The following is a 14,782-nucleotide window of genomic DNA, read 5'->3' as shown; positions in this document are numbered from 1 at the left end:
ACTCGACACCCACCCTTGATCTCAATCCTACTATATCTGACATATCACAACATTTGGCACCATCCGGGCGTATCTCAAGAACGATACATCCACGAAGCAAAACCAAAAGAGCAAAGATGGCAGACGAAATTCCGGCGACGTCGGGGCAGCGGAGAAAAGCCCGGTGCATCCAATGCAACCATTAGACGGAGGGAAAGTTTCCATCTAGGAAGAACATGCTTCAAATCGCAAGCGAGTCTCATAGTCACCATCCAGCTCTGCAGTTGAAACGGCGGCAACCTACATAGCCAGTCTATGGCGTCCAACGGTTAACCCATTTCAGCAAGCAGCAATCGTAACCACAACTCCACAGATTGTCGCAACACAGCAAACAAAGATACCTTTTTCTCAGCAACAGTCGTTTCCACACAGTTCGGGCGCCGGAACCTGGATCCCTCACAATATTCAACCGCAATCACAATATTTATCGGTGATCTACCCACACGCCACCATGGCAGGCATGCCCCACGTGCCGCTGTTCATACAGCAACCACCGGTGTTCAACCCGTTCATACAACAGGCTCAAGGTCTAATCCCATAAGTGTCTTAGCCGCAAGTCATAGGCGTGCAGACCTTGATCAACCAGGGATCCAGCTCCTACGGACCGGGCGTCCATTTATCAGCAGTACCAAAATTCACCCCTTTCATGGCGACTGCTCAACCATTCAACCCGTCTGCACAATAGTACACGGGAGCAAACCCATACATAGTTCACCTAACAGGGCAATATGCATTTCAACAATTTGGGTCACAACCAAACTTGCAACAATATCAACCGTACATCTAGCCGGCAGCCATGTACAACCAGATGTACGCGAACCCCTACCAGGCGTAGAAGCATATGGCCTGTGGTGGTATGTCGTACTCGTACATGGACAACCCCATGCAAAGTGCAAGCTCTAATTTCAGCCATGAACTACTACAATACGAGATCCCACACATTGCGATGATATCGAACATGCTGAAATACGACGACAGTTCTGACCCAGATGATCACATCGACAACTACGAATAGACGATGACATTTCTTAAGATGGATTGTCGCTTCACCTGCATCTATTTTCCATGCACCCTAACAGGAAACGTAGGAAAATGGTTCAAGTCTCTGAGACCAGGTAGTATTTCGAATTTTGAGCAGCTGAAGTTCATTTTCCTCAACAACTTCATGCAGTTCAGGAAAGAAAAAGGGGACACCAACTATGTGATGACGTGTAAGCAAATAGAAGGAGAATCGATTCGTTCCTACTACGATCGAGTTCACGTTAGCTACCTTGAACGTCCCATGACATGAAGAGTTCGTGGTGACGGGCGCCTTCGCTCAAGGTCTGCTTCTGGGACCCCTATGTAAGAAGATGCAAGGGACAATCCCCAGATCCAGGGACGAGCTTAAATTCCGAGTGGAAAAATACCTAAAACAAATTGAAGGAGGAGAGCGAAAGGAGGCCAATCTCAAAGCCGTAACCAACACGTACATCAAACAGGAGGAGGCGGCGTCTCGACAAAGTTCAACTCGGCAGGAGAGGCAAGAGGGTAACCAACCGAAACACAATCGCCACTCTAGACACATATCAAAGAGGTACATTCCATTCAACAAAGATGACAACAGGAATGGTCATGCAGATGTCCATGCAATCAACAAAGCTCAATCAAAGGAGAGCAAAGACAAGGCCAAGTTTTGCGAGTACCACAAGAGCAAAACTCATGATACCACCGAATGCACGATGTTGAAAAGGGATATAGATGAGAAGCAGCTTGTTGGAAACATAGTTGACATCGCAAAAGAACTTAGAACAAAATTTGATGAAGACCAACACCAGCCTAGAAATAAAAAAACGGGGGAAAGGGCCATGATAAGAGGCCAGAGATACTAACCATCATTGGGCCTCGCCCATGCAGCAATTGTCAAGGCCAACAAGCCAGCGCGATGGTATATAATAAAAACATGCTTAACATAGCCTTCTCAATGAGTGATCCCAGACCAGAACATTGGGATCCGAATGACCCATTACACATCATAGGGTTCATTAGTAAAAAATGTGTCAAGAATGTATACATTGATAATGGAAGCATGGTCAATGTAATCTATGAGCATTGCCTTCGACGGTTGCCAATCGAGTGGAAAAAGTACCTCCAACCACCACGGCAGGGCCCGCTAGTTGGGTTTATTGGTCATGGTATCTGGCCAACATGCACAATCATGCTCCCATTTACACTAGTCAGTCATGATGGGGCAGAGCAGATAACGAGAGTACTCGAGTTCTGGGTCGTTGACTGTCCGGCAGAACATAATATCCTACTGGGCCGACTTGCACTCTTTCAACTACAAGCGATTCCGTCCACCCTCCATGGCATTCTCAAGTTCAGCACAAAAGATGGGTCGACAACGGTCGTAGCAACAAGGCCAGATAATGAATGCAGTACTCAACAGGAAACAAAACAGGAAATCAGATCGTGTCAAATAGAAAGTTTTCAGAAAGTGGAGAATCGACAAAGGAGATTAGCGGTGGCAGAAACGCTGGCCAACGAGTCAAGGAAAAGGCACAGAGATGCATACAGACGACTCGCAACATCCCAGTCACGGAAAGAAGCAAACATTGATCCAAAGATAGTTCAGTCAGAACCCGGAGCAAAAATCGCAAAACAGGGGAATGCCTACTCGCGGGCATGAGCACCAGTCCAGCTGTAGTGGTGTTGATTATGATGGCATGTGCGGAATTAAGAATGATTTAGTGAATCATCAAGTAAAATCAAGAACATGAACACAAGATCTAAATAATTCTTTTAAGCTCTCATTAGTTTCATAGAAAGAGTACAAAAATGGGTTTTGCAAATTCTCTCTCTAAACTAATCTCTCAAAATGTTCATTAGATAAAATTAGTGTCACTCACTTCCTTATAAAGGAAAGACAACTCATTATGCACAATCAAAGGAATAAGCCCTCATAACATCCAAGAGTGACTTTGCACCCTTACATTCTCCCCCTCAAAGTTAGGATTGGATGTCCGGCTTCAATCTCCAACGAGCACGCGCGATCAAGACCAAAATCCCCCTCGAAGTAAACACCGGTCTTCAAATCCGCAAATGAAAGATCCGCTTCGAATACCCATCATTCTCCCCCTTTTTATAATCAAAAAATGATTATAAAACCCATTAAGGGTGAGAAGCGCTCGAGGAATGAACTTTACAAAACTCCCCCTTGATGTGTACCAAAAATGAAACACCAAAAATCTTTCACGGAAAAACAATCACGAAAAAGCCACAAAAATTCCAATTTATGAATAATTTGACTTTTTGGGTGAACGTTGCAAGATTTTTCAAAAACCGGGTAGAAATTGTCACTTTTTGAAACTTGCAGGGACCCATTGCGCCAAAAACAGCCAAATATGCGAAACTCTACCCCATTTGCAAAACTGGGCATAAAGCGTATATTCGCACAAACTGTAGGGACCAGAAATGAATATTCGCAATTTCTCAGCTGTGTAACACTATTTTCGACTTTGGGTATAAACTGCCAAACTTTTGAAACATCATGTACTACTTTCGAAAGTTCTTCACAAAGCTTTAAAATATCGAAAATTGAGTCCTTATTTCAAAGTGTGTATAAACTGTCAAATTTTCAAAACTCTAAGGACCAATTTTGAAACTTGTACATCTTCTTCTCCCAATTGTTTCCCAGCACGAAACTTTCAGTCAAATTCTTCGCACGTCGATATACAATTCTTTGACATTTAAGTGTTGACTTCCCAAATCACATGCGAAAACGAACCCTTCGTTCACTTCGTTAATCAGGTAACGAACCCTTCTTCTTCGCTTCGTTAATCAGGTAACGAAGTCTTAACACCATTTTAATGAAAACCCACAACGACTATTCAAGATTCGTACACAATGCAAGATCTGTTCGTCCCCAAACCATCTGTTTTTCACATTCAAATAACAGTCGAATGTTTATTGATACCAGGCTTCGTTAATAAACCCACTACTGTTAATCAAAAACCATTGATGTGAAAAACAAAATCATCAAACCAACTAACGAATCCAAGTTTTCCTTCCTTGCTTTCACTACATGAACCTTCGTCAATTTAGATCATCGATTTTGAGATATCGACTCCAATAACCACAATCCGTGACCATCGCTTCGCTTTCATTACAGGTCTTCGTTCTTAACAATTAGTCATGGACATCAATGACTCCAAACTTTCAAAATCCAGTCTTCTCAATCGATAAAAATCACGTTGATATCACAAATCGAAATCGAAATCTAATCACTCATCAAACCATCAAAGCGAACATCTTTGAATTTGTGATTCTCAGCTCGTTCCCAAATTATCGATTCCAAATACAATCGACAATACCAAATCAAAGTATCCTTTTCTTCTTTACTTCGTTTTACAGTTAACGAATGCACCACTTTCGTTAATGAAAGCACAAACCACAACCTTTTCATCACAAGGCTTCGTTAATAAACCAACCTCGACCATCGAATTAAAATCAACTTAGACTTCGATCGAAACTAACCCCTCGATTCTCAAAGCCTCTGAAGTTCGACTACATACATCGACATCAATAAGTCAATTTCATCATTTCGTTAAACCATTGACTTCTCCCAAAACAATTCTTCTCAAACCTTCGAAATCAAGATGTCCAAAATCAATTAATCAAAAGCGAATCAATAACCAACATCAGTCGATTTTTGATATATCGACTTCAAACACAACGCAATACTCGATCGACTTGCAAACAGTGACAATCTGTAAATCGAGTTTGACCACTTGACTGATTAACAACAAAATCAAAACTCCAAACATCGATTTCGCAATCGGTTCTTCAATCTAGCCATTTATTATCACCAAAAATCAAATGCCATCTTCCATTGAACAATCGACTTCCAACAATTAAAATCGAAACAAAATTATCACATTCATTCCAATTTTGACTTTCGTTTCTTATGTGTTGACTTCCAAATCAGAGGAGAACAAGTGGAATCAAAAGACGAAATCGACCATCATCCTACATAAATCAACCGACTCCAGAACACCAGAATGTACAAGTAGGTGAAGCATATGAAAATGAATGAATGAAATTCTTCATATACACTTTTGATTTCGATTTAATAAGATTTGGATTTAAAAACTATTATATCGAATTAGAAAAAGAATGATTGGCCTCACGTTTATACGAAATCGGATCCCTTGAATTATGGGCTCAAATGAGTAAGATGAACAGTACCCACAAATTTAGAATGGGCTTGAACTAATTGATCATATTAATGGATTTGAATTTGTGAAAATGATTTTAATTTTGATGTTTGATAAAAAAAAATAATTGGACCAACAATAGGGTTTGAAACGAAATAGATCCAATGAATCAAGACGATCAAAAACGCAACGCACGAATCAAAATCATGGACGTTTTGGAATCCATTTGAGAATCGAGATCCATTTTCAACGAACGAATCAAATTTAGAAGATCTTGGTTCTTTTGTTGGAATGAGAAAATCTCCAATTTGAACATTGTACCACCCACTTTGCGTGATGTAGAACTCGTTCTTCGTGTTCTTCATCAAGCCAAGAACATCTTCAAAAGAACCATCAACACTTTTGGGTTTTGATTTCAAATTCAATGCAACATTTGGAGATTGTTGCTTTGGAACCCAAATTTGCTTCACGGATTTCGGCTTCACAACATTTAACGATTTTTGTGAGTAAACCCGCTTGTTCTTCCGATTAATCTTCTTCTTCTTTTTCTTTCTCATCTTTTTGCATCTTGAAGATTTGACTTCATGAACAAACCCACTTTTCACAACATCAACTTTGTGAATTTGAATCAAATCTTTTGGAGTTTGATACTTGTGAATTTCTTGGATCACCGGCTTCCGATAAGGAATCATTCCTTCAAACGAATCACAAGAACACAAAATATCATCGGTTTGAACTCCAATCGAGCAAAAAACCTTTTCATCATAATAATCAACTTGAACTCCTTTTTCTTGAACATCAAGAACATGATGATCATCATCAAGAACATCTTCAACAAACTTAAGAGCATGAAGATCACTTGGGTTTTCAACAAGAGAAATGTATCTTTTGTTATACAAATCTCTTTCTTCTCCTTCTTTTCGGTTATCGCTTGCAACTAACTTTATAATGAAAAGATCATACAAACATTCAATCTTCAAAAGTGGTTGAAATATCAATCTTCCATGATCATCCTTTAAACCTCCATAAGAAATCAAAGTTTCTTTTGAAATCAACCCACTTAACACCAATCCATAGAATTGATATTCGTTGACTTTGTATTTCAAATCTTTAACAATCACAACCCAAGAATCATACTCCAAACGTACCATGATCACAAAAACTTGAAGATTTCTAGAGAGAGAAAGTGAATATGAACCAAATTCTAGTGAGAGAAAGTGGTACAAACAAGTATTCTAGAGAGAGAAAGTCGAATTATGGATCATATCAAAGAAAAATTCGACTTCTAGAACACCAAACACTCTCTAAACACGAAGATCAATAAGAACATGAAGAATCACCAAATCAAGATAGCCATCAAGGATCAATTCTTGATCCAATCAAGAACACCCGCTCTGATACCAATTGTGGTGGTGTTGATTATGATGGCATGTGCGAAATTAAGAATGATTTAGTGAATCATCAAGTAAAATCAAGAACATGAACACAAGATCTAAATAATTCTTTTAAGCTCTCATTAGTTTCATAGAAAGAGTACAAAAATGGGTTTTGCAAATTCTCTCTCTAAACTAATCTCTCAAAATGTTCATTAGATAAAATGAGTGTCACTCACTTCCTTATAAAGGAAAGACAACTCATTATGCACAATCAAAGGAGTAAGCCCTCATAACATCCAAGAGTGACTTTGCACCCTTACACCAGCCCGCAATTAGTGGCCAAGCCACGCCCAGGCGAAGAATGATTCGAGACTCGAAACAACTCTTCACCAGTCTTGAAGGTGAACAAAACCTCTTTGGGATGAAGAAACCAGGAACTGGTAATAACACAGATAGTAACGGAGCATCAATCATTCTAGCACGCAAGATCCACTATAGAGGGGAACCAAGCAGGGTCTCTGATGATAACAACAAAACCCCAAATAATCGTGCGAAGCGCAAGATTAATTGGCACGCACAGAAAAAGGCAAGTGATATTCTCACTCAGTCAAGGGGCGACACTCCTCAAGGTCACAACACATATTGGGCCAAGGAAGACGGGAAGTGTGAGCGCCAGCAGAGCGTGGAAGATGAAATTCGGCTCTTTCACACCCAGTCGAAAGTAAGAGAGGCAAAAGTCGCCCGTGTTAAAGAAAAGCAACAACAGAAATATCACACCGGTTTCAAAAACACAACATTCAACAGGACAGGTTGCACCCTATACGCCCCAGATAGTTCGACAGGCTGTGATGGGAGAAATTCACAACAAGACCCGGTAGTGGAAACATAAAGGAACCCCAAGTTAGCAAGAAACACTTGGAGGAAATGAGAAAAGGACACACGACTATGACGAGGTGTGACATCCCCATTTTCACGGCCAGAAAAGACCGATTTTGTTTATGCTTTATAAAAATCAGAGTACTTCTTTTAATAAAAATGTTGCGGAATTTGTCCCCAGTAAAACATGATAAATACGTTATCAAAGCATTTCCGAAGAAATGTAGTTTTATTCATATTTTTTAAAACATTTGGGATGTCATCGTCAATACAGAAACATAAGCATAAACAGAACTTACATTCATTTACACTAGTGATCTACATCTCTTTTAAATCTCTCAGTATAATGTAACTTAATATCGACACCTGTGATAGAAATAAGCTGGAGTGGGTCAGGTTGGGAAACCTGGTGAGTACATAGGGTTTTCAACCCACAATAATATAATTATTATGTTTAAACATCAAACAATCAACCCAATTACCCATCCCCATTATCTTCTTTACTCTTAAGTATCTACCCTAAGAATAAACTATTCCTCGTTCATTCATTCCTAAGGATCATACTAAGGAATCGACACGAAGTCCATCGTCACCGGGGTTTAGGCACTAAGTCTGCATAGTCGCTAGGATTTATACAACAGGGACTAAGACGGCATAGTCGCCAGGGTTTAGGCACTAAGTCTGCATAGTCGCCAGGGTTTATACAACAGTTACTAAGTCCGCATAGTCGCCAGGGTTTTGGCACCAAGTCTGCATGATCGCCAATGTTTAGGCACCAAGTCTGCATGATCGCCAGGGTTTAGAGTACACCGGGTGAACACATCGTTCACAACACCTACAGGTTGCGAGCCTGCTAGTGTTCCACTGGACTGTCTAGAATAGTCTGTGGTTGTCATCCATACTCTGCTAGATGACGGGGCCATCATTTGGGAACAAGGCTTCTCTCATCGTCCACCTCTCACCCTTACCTCATTGTCTATATCACCTCTCAACTCATCATCCAACTCATATTTCATCTACCCATGTTTTGCCCAACATATTATGTAGATATAAACACATATACAGTTTAAATCATATAAAACTTGTATAAAATCGTTCATCCAGCATGGATAGCAAGTATACAGATAATATGCACACATAGCACGTAGTTTATATAAAATACTTCATATCTATGTGTAAGATGAAAGGGACTATGCACTCACTTGAAATGGTGGTGACTCGGTACTCGGACAGCACTTCGTTATCTCAAAACAATTTTTTCCCCTTGACAAAACCTAATATCAATACCACTAGGGTTTAGTCTAACGTTAACCACGACTAATTAATAGTCTAGCTATTATTATTATTATATAAGCGTTAAACAACACTCTATATAACTCATAATAATAGCCCAAATAATTATTTTAAGGTCCTAATAATGTTACTATAATTAATTAGAAGCTATATTAAAAATAGCGTAGGCGTAGCTCACTTACATCGGGTTTTCTCGAAAACCGGGCTTCGCTTAGAGTAGCGTTTCCGAACCGAAAGACCCTTTTTTCGGGACTCCGGGAGCCTCGGGGCTTCCTTCGGGTGTTAGGGGGTTTACCTAGGGTTTAGGGGGGTTTGGGATCCTAGAGAGAGAAATAAACTAGAGAGAAGTGAGAAAGGTGTGGAAAATCCGAGCAACTTCGCACCCCTTTTATAGGCTCCAGCCTCGGACGTACGTTGGGCGTAGTCCTTGGCTACGCGGGGCGTAGTTCGGATAAGGTGACAGATGGCGCGGCTTCGGTGGGGCGACGTGGAGGCTTGTGGACCGAGGAAAGCAGCTGTACGCGGAGCGTACCCGAGCTCGGACGTTGGGCGTACCGAGGTGCGACGTGTCTTCATCCGAAGCGAGTTGTGAGATCAGCAATGGATGGCCCAGATCGAGCCACATCATCGATCTTGCAACAGGCTTCGTAAATTCATACTCCGACTTCAAAAATTCGTATCTTTCGCATACGAGCTCCGTTTTCGACGTTCTTTATATCCACGCGTAGGCGAGAACGTACTCTACAACTTTCGTTTAGACTCCGTCGGCTAATTTTGATTTATTTTAAAAGTTATATTTTTAACAGTCCGGGACAGGATTGGTCCGTTAAAAATTCATAAATTCTTCATCCGACGTCCGTTTTCGTCTGTCTTTTTATCGTTACGCTACTATTAACGAGATCTTTGATTCTCGTTTAGGTTGTGTCGCCTAAAAACCGCTCGATCTAATATTCAAACTTCGGTTACACGACGTTTTCGTCTGTCTTTTTATCGTTACGCTACTATTAACGAGATCTTCGATTCTCGTTTAGGTTGTGTCGGCTAAAAGCCGCTCGATCTAATATTCGAACATAGGCTAACATTTCATTACACATACAATACAAGGGAGTGTGGATACATTACAAAATAAACAAAAGGGGACAAACAAGAATCAGTCCTAAGAGTCCAAGGAAGAACCTCCCGGACCCGGCCTACGACGGAATCGGTGGAAGCTGGCATAGTCCAGCTCCCCCAGACGAAAGTGGCATGCAAAATCCGTCTCAGAGAGGGAAGAAAGGGCAACATCCACCTCTTCGGCCTTTTCTGAGACACAGTCAAGGTCCGGGGCGTTAGATTCACTAGAAGTTGCCTGACGACGGGCCAACTGTTTCCCTTTTTCCAGGCCAAGGGCCTCACACACCTTCTGTAAGCCTTGGATCCCACTGGAAAATTCCTCACTTTCGATAACCTTATCGATTACTTGGACCACCCCCTTTTCCAACACCCATTGCAAGTTGCCACAGGCAACAACACCGTCAACCCGGGCACGGGCTAGTTGACGTTGGCACCGGCCAACTCCCTCGCAAAACCCCCTTCTCTCGAGCTAGAGAACTCACTTGTTTTTCAAGTCGCCCCGCTTGGTCTTCCAGAGTGGCCACATGATCTTCCAAAGCAACCTTCTCACAGGCCACAATGCAATATTGCTCGGATAGCCTCCGATGTTTTGCCTCTGAATCACGGAGTTTCCCCCTCAAGCTAGCAACAACATCTTGCGAAGTTTTCAGCTGAGTTTTATTTATGCCATGGCAGCAAACCCGGTCAGCGGCAGAAACCATAAGGGCAGAAGTTTGAGCAGCTGCGTACCGAAGGTTGCCGGCCATGCGTGCGCCCGATTGGGCCGCAAGCAACTTCATTGTGGCCGGAGGATGGGCACAATATTTCCACTCCTGAGTGGCAATGTCTTCCGAAAGTAATGAGTCTTTAGTAACCGGCCAGCCTGGAACGTAAGTTTCGGAAGCCAAGGGATGGGACGCAGTCCTCATTTTTCAACCATGTAAGGTGTGTCCTCCAAGGACAGAACAGACACCGGGATCAGCCTTGAGCGAGCCAATAAACGGAGAAGGCGATGTCTTTGAAGAACTGGGCACCACTACTATCTCTTTCTACCCGGGGGCAGAAAACCCACTGCCAAGAACATCCGCAATACCGCCAAGAAGCTTGGGCACGGACATTGTGTTTCGCCTCTTACGAGGACGGAGGCCCACATCATCAGATTCGGTCTCTTTGTCCGACGACAACACCACTCGCACACTTCATTTTCTCCGAATAGGAGTAGTACTTTTTCCTGCTTGACCCACCACAGGAATATTGGCAGAAGCAGAGGCCGTAGAACGGGTTGGGAATGTAGCCCCAACACCTGGTTGAGAAGACGAAGCAGGTCTGCTAGAACCAACATTTCCCCCTTCTTCTGTGAGCAATCCAGCAAGCTCCCGCATACGTTTTTCAAATACGGGAGGGGGAAGAGTCTCCACAAGGTCAACCTCCCGGTGACAAAGCTTACCCCGATAATGGCCACGCAAGGCCATCTCCAAGGAAATCTCAGCTTCGGCACCTACAAACATAAACACCAAGCATGAGAATTGACAGAACAATAAAATACTTTATTCTTATTCTTGTAAAAAAAAGGGGGGAGAGGGAGATGAGCGAATACCATCTATCACAACGAATAATTACGCCATCTTCCCACGCGCCCTCCAAGCAGCACTCATGCTGGCTGCGGCAAGGATGAAATCTTTCCAGTTCTCCCCGACGACATTAATGTTTCCCAGCCGTTTGCCAAGAACTAGGCTATCCCCGAATAGCTTGGGAAGACGGTTGGGAAAGTCTCGGGTCTTACGAAATCCGTGCCCCACAAGGTTTCGGTTGACCTAGAGCTATTGTCTCTGCCAATTTTTCTTCGGATTATCTTGCTCAGAGATCAATTGACGAATGCCCCGCCTTTTCGCCAGCGTACGGACGCCAAAGTTCGTAGACGCACAAAAGAAGTAACTGAAGACCCAACAAGTGGGTTTACAACCCAGGGACCGATAAATCAGTTCGAAGCCCACGATCTTATTGGCGACACTTGGGGTTAATTCGTCAACAGAAAATTCGTAGTGGTGCACAATCATATCAAAGAAGTCAGACGTTGGCAGGCATAATCCCGCTTCGAACAGATGAACATGAACCCCCACTTTCCCTCGAGGGCAGTTATAGATCGATGATCCCTTCGCCGGAATCAACATGCCATGCTTTGGCAAGAAACCAAATTATTCTTGAAGTAGTCGAAATTCCTCTACGGTAGGGACTCTGCCGTAACGATCCATTGTTAAGAACGGATGAGTGATGAAAAAGAAAAAATCACAAAATGTCTGAGTCGCTACAACGAAAGCAAGAAAAGAAGGCAAATGTGAAAGGTCTTGAGTAAAGGGGGATTTTAAAGGTAAAACTGGTGTCACAAACTGTCTCATGATGGATCTGACACATATCGACAACGTTGTCTAAGTCTATCGAATGCCATAAATAATCTCAGACATACACGTGTTGTAATATAGGATCGAACGACGACGCTACCAAGCTAATGCATACGCCTACAAGCCTAAAGGACTTGTTAACGTATCCCTCACGAAAAATGTTAAAGAATAAAAGTCAAACTAGCACCAAGCTTGGCCTAGTTAGAGTCTGGTCATACCCAGTTTGAGGCCAAGGTCGGGCCTCCGCCTGCATGGACTCACTGGTATGGCAGTTAAGGAGTAGAACTGCGCCTTACCCTCTTATCCCCAGGAGAAATACCCCGACAAACGTGGAGCCAATCGGAGAGCTCCACTTGCCTATCTGACAACAGCCACGATCATCATTATATCGAAGATTCCCCTCTATCCAATGGGGGAACGAGATAGAAAGATCTGATGGAGGATCCTTCAATACATATCCACCACGTCTCGTCTCACGAGGGAAGGCTCAATAGAATCAGTTAGGAGGTACATGCCTCTCAATCAGGTATAAAAGAACCCTTCTTCCCCACGAAGAAGGGGACTGGACTCTTTTTTCTATCAGACATTCTCTATCTTCTCTCGGAATCAATTCTAACTTGATCGTCAGAGTTTCGTCCTGGGACCCACTCCTGGACGTTGTCTAACGATCATCTCTTTTCTTTGTACTGTGATATCGGGAGAAGGAACCAGCTCGACACCCACCCTTGATCTCAATCCTACCATATCCGACATATCACAACATTCAGGTACCCTTGGTAATCGTGGAAAGGCGAAGGCATAATTGTACACATACATCAACAACAATGGAGATTCTGCATTATTTATATTACTCTAATTTTCAAATGACTATATTTTGGAACAAATGGATTTTTATATCTTGGGTTCTAAGTAAAGGATGATTTTACCTTATTAAAAAATGAAAAAATTTCTCGTGAAAATAGGACATCACAAGTTGGTATCAAAGCCCTGGTTTGAGGGATTTGGATGAACACTCGTGTGATTCCATACTCAAACTAAGGATCTGGGATTTTTTCATAAAAACCTTTTCGGAAAAGATTAAATTCTAAAAGAAAGAAAGGGAAGATACGATGTGTATAGTCAGCCGAAGCTCGAGAAAAGTGATTTCCCAAAATATCCATACTTGTTTTATATGTTGTGATTCAGTTGTTGTTATATGATCTTCTAGAGATACATGCTATCTAGTAGGCTAAGGATCCCTTTAGGAATTGCATGACATAGTTGCATGATTTTGTGATGCCTTATAGCATAGGGATTTGCTTGTTACATGCTATTTGATTATGTGAATTGCTAAGTGTATGTTGCATAGTTGTATAGGATTATGATTACATAGCCTTAGAATGATTGACTTAGCCTTATTTCCTCTTCCTTGTTTGGTTGTGGGCTTAAGGTAGAGTCATTTACTTGACAGTCTATCTGATCTTTTACTGTATACAACTAGCATGCATAAGGCAATCGGGGATACAGAAGCGTGATTTAAGAGAATCCCATGAGGAGTTCCTAGGAAGTTATTTACGTCTGTTATGAGCAGGTGGGTTCCAGTACACCTAAAGGTGGCCTAGTATAGTGACTTAGGACCACGAGGTGAATTCTGATTCGACTACGGATAAATGTGTGGAAGGTAGTATGAGCACGTAATACTGAAAGCACATGATCTGTATGAGAATCAGAAGGAATCTCAAGGCTACTAAGGAACTAATAAGTGGAGGCATAGTGTGATTGAGCCATATGTCTTAATGTTTGACATTTTCGTTGTATGTTTTAGTATGGTGTCTATCAGAGGATTGGGATCAGGCACTAGCTACCCAAAGATGACGAGTTCAGGTGATAAGGAGATCCACAAGATCATTGTTGCCGAAGTGACAGTGGAGATCAGGGAGGCGACTCTAAAGTTATTTGGGTCGGCTAAGACCATGCTGATTGAGGGGTTTGACGGGCGCTATGTCGCCGTCATGCATGTTACCGTTGTTGCAGCCACTGCAACCATCGTCGTTGCAGGACTTTAGAGAGGCAGGAAGATGAAATATCGGGAGTTTGGTAATACGAACCCTCTGGAGTTTAGAGGCGACAAGGACTCGATTATCGCTTTGAGATAGATATCTGACGTGGAGGGATGTTTCTATATGTGTTCGTCTCCCGAGGACCATAAAGTGATATTTGTGTTGAATCTTCTTCGATGGGGTGCGAAGGATTGATGGGAATTTGTGACCCAAAGCTTTCTGCATGCAGAGCGAGCTGTAGTGACTTGGGAGCAGTTTTTGGAGATGTTTTGTGATAAGTATGTTCCACTTGTGGAGAGAGAGCGATTAGAACAGGAGTACCTGTCGCTAAAGTTGACGATTGATTCGGTGGCAGGGATCATCAAGATGTTCACAGAAAGAGCCTTTTTCTGCCCAAAGTATGTCATTTCAGAGCAGGTACATATGTCGCGATGCTTAAGCATGCTCAAGACGGAGATTTGAGAGCTTGTGTC

Source organism: Lactuca virosa, chromosome 9 (assembly GCF_052849685.1).
Source record: "Lactuca virosa cultivar CGN04683 chromosome 9, Lactuca_virosa_CGN04683_v6, whole genome shotgun sequence".
Lineage (NCBI taxonomy): Eukaryota > Viridiplantae > Streptophyta > Magnoliopsida > Asterales > Asteraceae > Lactuca > Lactuca virosa.
The sequence above is the reverse complement of the archived record's forward strand: the minus strand, read 5'-3'. Positions refer to the sequence as shown.